The sequence below is a fragment of the Salvelinus alpinus genome, chromosome 1 (assembly GCF_045679555.1).
Source record: "Salvelinus alpinus chromosome 1, SLU_Salpinus.1, whole genome shotgun sequence".
Lineage (NCBI taxonomy): Eukaryota > Metazoa > Chordata > Actinopteri > Salmoniformes > Salmonidae > Salvelinus > Salvelinus alpinus.
In genome coordinates this window covers 112,209,444-112,215,443 of record NC_092086.1, presented here as the reverse complement: position 1 = coordinate 112,215,443, position 6,000 = coordinate 112,209,444, and positions in this window count along the sequence as shown.

The window sequence follows — 6,000 nt, the reverse complement described above, 5'->3', positions numbered from 1 at the left end:
CCTTATATGAACTGTAACTCAGTAAAACCTTTGAAATTGTCACATTTTCTGTTCGTATTTTTGCTCAGTATAGTTTAATGATTTCGTATGTCCCTTTAATTCACCAGAAGGTATTAGGCAAATGTGTAGTTTCAATATGACTCAAAAGCTATAATCCTTTAGGTTTAGGATAAAGAAGAAAAACACTTTTACAACACTTGAAATCCCTGAAACCATTTTCTAACCCCACACAGTGTAATTTGAGCAGTGGAGGCTGGTGGGGGGAATTATAGGAGGACATGCAGATTGGAATGGAATAAATGAAAACCACATTTTTTGACTCCGTTCCATTAATTCCATTCCAGCCATTACAATGAGCCCGTCCTCCTATTGCTCCTCCCACCAGCCTCCACTGAATTTGAGCCTGTGTTGTGGGGTAGCTAGTCATGAGTAGCTAGTCATGTGTCCTGCTGCACATCTGTAAACTTCATGTGTGATGTGAACTCCCCCTGCTTAACTGTGACTCCAGTCTTATTGTTTATCCCACACAGCTGAGAGAGAGAGAGAGGGACACCTGACCACTGTGACTTAGACAAAATTAAGAGAATTCTTTACTATATACAGACTCAGTGAGCATTGCTATTGAGAGAGGCTGCCATAGGCAGACTTGGCTCTCAAGGGAAGACAGGCTATGTGCACACTGCCCACAAAATGAGGTGGAAACTGAGCTGCACTCCCTAACCTCCTGCCAAATGTACAACTATATAAGATACACATATTTCCCACAGATCACACAGACCCATAAAACATTTTTGGAAAAAAAATCAAACATTGATAAACTCCCATATCTGTTAGGTGAAATACCCCAATGTGCAATCACAGCAGCAAGATGTGTGGCCTGTTGCCATGAGGAAAGGGCAACCAGTGGAGTACACACAATATCGTAAATACCATCAAAATGTATCTCCTTATTTATCTTCCCCTACTATTCGTACTACAACTATTAGCATATTGCTAAAACACTGTAGATAGCTGCTATTATAACACTTGATATGTCTTTATCATTTTCAAACCTGTTTACTGTTCATCTCTAACAGTTTGTTGTTGAAGTTGTCTTTGTTTCTTCTCACTTGTGTTCATTGTTTATTTCACTTGCTTTGGCAATGTAAACACGTTTCCCATGCCAATAAAGCCCCTTGAAATCGAATTCAATTGAAAGAGGGAGAGAGAGAGACCCCACTGCACAGTTAGGGGGCCAGAGAGAGAGAGAGAGAGCTATTTCACTTGCTTTGGCAATGTAAACATGTTTACCATGCCAATAAAGCAATTTTAATTGAATTGAATTGAATTGAAAGAGCGAGAGAGAGAGAGAGAGAGAGAGAGAGACCCCACTTCACAGTTAGGGGGCCAGAGAGAGAGAGAGAGAAAGCTATTTCACTTGCTTTGGCAATGTAAACATGTTTACCATGCCAATAAAGCCCATTTTAATTTAATTGAATTGAATTGTAAGAGAGAGAGAGAGAGAGAGCTATTTCACTTGCTTTGGCAAGGTAAACATGTTTACCATGCCAATAAAGCCATTTTAATTGAATTGAATTGAATTGAATTGAAAGAGCGAGAGAGAGAGAGAGAGAGAGAGAAAGAGAGAGAGAGACCCCACTTCACAGTTAGGGGGCCAGAGAGAGAAAAAGAGAGCTATTTCACTTGATTTGGCAATGTAAACATATGTTTCCCATGCCAATAAAGCACTTTGTTTTCCAAAGGAAGCTGGCCCTGTGTCACAGCCGGAAGCATTGCTTTAGTGTCTCATGGAGGAGCTTTAACACTAATCAGCATGACAACCCTGGAATGGAATGCAAAGCTTTTTTTGTTTCACAGGGAGATGATGTTAAATGGTAGCTAAATGCAACTGATTCCCATGTGTTTTTTGAAGTCTTAAAATGTGGAATGTTCAGTTTTGGGGATGAGCCCTAGATTTAGATGTATATCTCATTCAGCCTGTAAATGAGATCTGATACTTATTGTGTGCTATACATGTGGCTATATGTCACATAGTGATCATATGGTTGGATGTAAAGATGCCGGGGTAGAAATATGATCCTGTGTGTGCTTAGACATCAGAACAAAAACACTGGGCTGGATTAAAACCAATCAAATGCGTGCCTCTCCCTCTGTGCATGGCTACTGGATGGCATTGGGCCAAAGCTCGTCAGGCAAGCACATAATGTCTGTGAGCTGTGCAGCCAGCCCTTAATACGCCCAGAACGAAGTCTGCCTGCCTAAGAAAGGTCAGTCACTGGACACGCTCTCTCTCGCTCTCTCTCTCTCTCTCTCTCTCTCTCTCTCTCTCTCTCTCTCTCTCTCTCTCTCTCTCTCTCTCTCTCTCTCTCTCTCTCTCTCTCTCTCTCTCTCTCTCTCTCTCTCTCTCTCTCTCTCTCTCTCTCTCTCTCTCTCTCTCTCTTTCTCTCTTTCTCTCTCTCTTTCTCTCTCTCTTTCTCTCCGTAGGGCTGTCTGGCAGGCTGCCAAGAGCCAGAGCAGATAGAAATCTGTCTGCGTCCTAAATGGCACCCTATTCCCTAGTTCACTACTTTTTCCCAGTTTGCTATATGGACCCTGGTCAAAAGTAGTGCACTAGATAGAAAATAGGGTGCCATTTTGGACGGAACTTCCCCTCACCTCGCAGGCTGGGCTGTGTTAGGGCCTTACCTCCCGCTCTGCTGTTCTGCTGCTCTGCTCTGGCTGAGGGATTACATACAGTACTGCTGCCAGGAACTATTTATCCGGAGAAGTGTTGGAATACGCAGGTCGCTCAGGGGTGGGAGGGTGCCTCGCTCGAAGTGTGTCACAAATAGGCTGTGGGGCGGTGGAGCTCCGTCAATCCTGACATTTAGAGTCAGGCCCTGAAGGCTCTCTCTCATCCTCTCGCTAACATTATTATTGCCTTCCCAGCTGACATCAAACGTTTTCCACAACTTTAGAGAACGTTCCCTGAAGAGTCTCGTTAGGTCATTACCTAATGTTTTCATATGAATGTTCCAGCGACGTGCAAGAACTGTTTCCAAGAGACCGTTCCTTTAATGCTTAACAGAACTTAGCCAGAATGTGGTTACCATGTTCTAGAATATTCAATATTCTGTTCTAGACAAGTTTCATGGGAACATTGCAAGAACATTCTTGTGTACAGTTTTTTAAGGGTTAGGAGAATATTCCATCAACGTCCCACCAAACATACACAGAACACTGTTGCCATGTTCTCAGAATATAAAATATGAATGTTCTAGAACTTTCCATGGGAAGGTTGCAAGAACATTCCTGTGTATCAGTCATCAAGATGTCGCCCTTGATGGTATACATATTTTCAAGCATAGTGGTGGTTGAAATGTTATGGGTATGCTTGTAATCGTTAAGGACTGGGGAGTTTTTCAGGATAAAAAGAAACGGAATGGAGCCAAGCACAGGAAAAATCCTAGAGAAAAACCTGGTTCAGTCTGCTTTCCACCAGACACTGGGAGATGAATTCACCTTTCAGCAGGACAATAACATAAACACAAGGCCAAATCTACATTGGAGTTGCTTACCAAGAAGACAACGAATGTTCCCGAGTGGCTGAGTTACAGTTTTGACTTAAATCTACTTTAAAATCTATGGAAAGACCTGAAAATGGTTGTCTAGCAATGATCAACAACCAATACTTGTTTAAAGAATAATTGGCAAATGTTGCACAATCCATGTGTGGATTTTGAGACCCAGAAAAACTCACAGCTGTAATCGCTGCCAAAGGTGCTTCTACAAAGTATTGACTCAGGGTTGTGAATACTGAAGTAAATTAGATATTTCTGTATTACATTTTTTATACATTTCTGACATTTCTAAGAACATGTTTTCACTTTGTCATTATGGGGTATTGTGATGTCATTATGGGTTATTGTGATGTCATTATGGGGTATTGTGTGTAGATAGGTGAGACATTTTTTTATGTAATCCATTTGAATTCAAGCTGTAACACAACAAAATGTGAAATAAATCAAGTGGTACGAATACTGTGGCACAAGGTGCTGTATCTAGTGTTCTATATCCTGAGCTCTTTAATCCCACCACTGCTACTCTCTGTCCATTCCACCTATCATGAGCTCTTTAATCCCACCCCTCTGCTACTCTCTGTCCATTCCACCTATCATGAGCTCTTTAATTCCACCCCTCTGCTACTCTCTGTCCATCCCACCTATAATGAGCTCTTTAATTCCACCACTGCTACTCTCTGTCCATTCCACCTATCATGAGCTCTTTAATCCCACCCCTCTGCTACTCTCAGTCCATCCCACCTATCATGAGCTCTTTAATCCCACCACTCTGCTACTCTCTGTCCATCCCACCTATCATGAGCTCTTTAATCCCACCCCTCTGCTACTCTCTGTCCATTCCACCTATCATGAGCTCTTTAATCCCACCCCTCTGTTACTCTCAGTCCATCCCACCTAGCTCTATTGACCATCCTTTTTTGATTTCCATGTGCCATATCTTTTTCAACTGTGCTGTGACGTTTTACATATTCTTGAATTTTTCTAATTGTTTAGTATTGTAAATTAAAGAGTAATAGTTTTCCTATTGTATTGTTGATTGATTGTCTATGGCTTTCCAAATTGCCCAACACTGCTATTTGTAGATTTAATTTTAAATGAATGTTGTGATTTTTCAGCTATTCCTGAACCTGTGACCAGAACCAATCTACATGTGGGACAATACCAGAATAAATAATTTTAGGATTCTGTTTCTTCACACAAAATTTACAGAGCTGAGATTGTTGTATGCCCCATTTGTATATATATAACATGCTGTTGCTGGCATGAAATGTTCATAATGATTTAAATTGAACAACTTAAAGTGTTGAATGAAGCGTGGTTTTGTTTATCAGTTCATATACCATGTGCCATGGAATCATTACAACAAAAATCTCTTCCCAGTTATTTTGCAAACTCTGAATTTATTATTCTTAATTTTTTAAATATATATTTTTTTAATTATTGTATTTTTTCCCCCTCCCCAATTGGTAGTTTACAGTCTTGTCCCATCGCTGCAACTCCCGTACGGACTCGGGAGAGGCGAAGGTCGAGAGCCGTGCATCCTCCGAAACATGACCCCCGCCAAGCCGCACTGCTTCTTGACACAATAACTGCTTAACCCAGAAGCCAGCCTCACCAATGTGTAGGAGGAAACACCATACACCTGATGACCGTGTCAGCGTGCACTGCACCCGGCCCGCCACAGGAGTCACTAGAGAGCAATGGGACAAGGACATCCCAGCCGGCCAAACCCTCCCCTAACCCGAACCAATTGGACCAATTGTGCGCCGCCTCATGGGATTCCCGGTTGCGGCCGGCTGCGACACAGCCTGGAATCGAACCAGGATCTGCAGTAACACAGCTAACACTGCGATGCAGTGCCTTAGACAGCTGCCCCACTCGGGAGGCCCCTGCTGTGAACATTTTTGTCCTCAAATGAAACTGGTATATTTGTCTATTTATGACAATCTTCTTCAGCCAATGTTGGTCTTTAATATATGACAGACAAACCAAGCTCCCTACCTTCTACCCCTTTCACTTGTCTCCTCCATTTTTCCAGTAATGCTGCAATCAGTTGATTGTAATTTTGGATTGAGCAAACATTCCCATATACATTGCCCTCCATAATTATTGGGACAGTGAAGAATGTTTTTGTCTTTGGCTCTATACTTCATAAGTTTGGATTTTAAAATAAACAACGACCATATGAGGTTAACTTGCAGATTGTCAGCTTTAATTTGAAGGTATTTTCATCCATATCGGGTGAAGCGTTAAGAAATTAGACCACTTCTTGTACATAGTCATGAATTGTGAAATGATGATGAGTGAGAAAGGTGGAATTACTGGAAATGACACCGATGTTTTTAGCCCCTTGATATTACTGTTGGATCTGATTTTAATAGTTAACATTTCTATGGCCACAGTAAAGAAATTCCGATAATGGACAACCTTGTTTTACTCC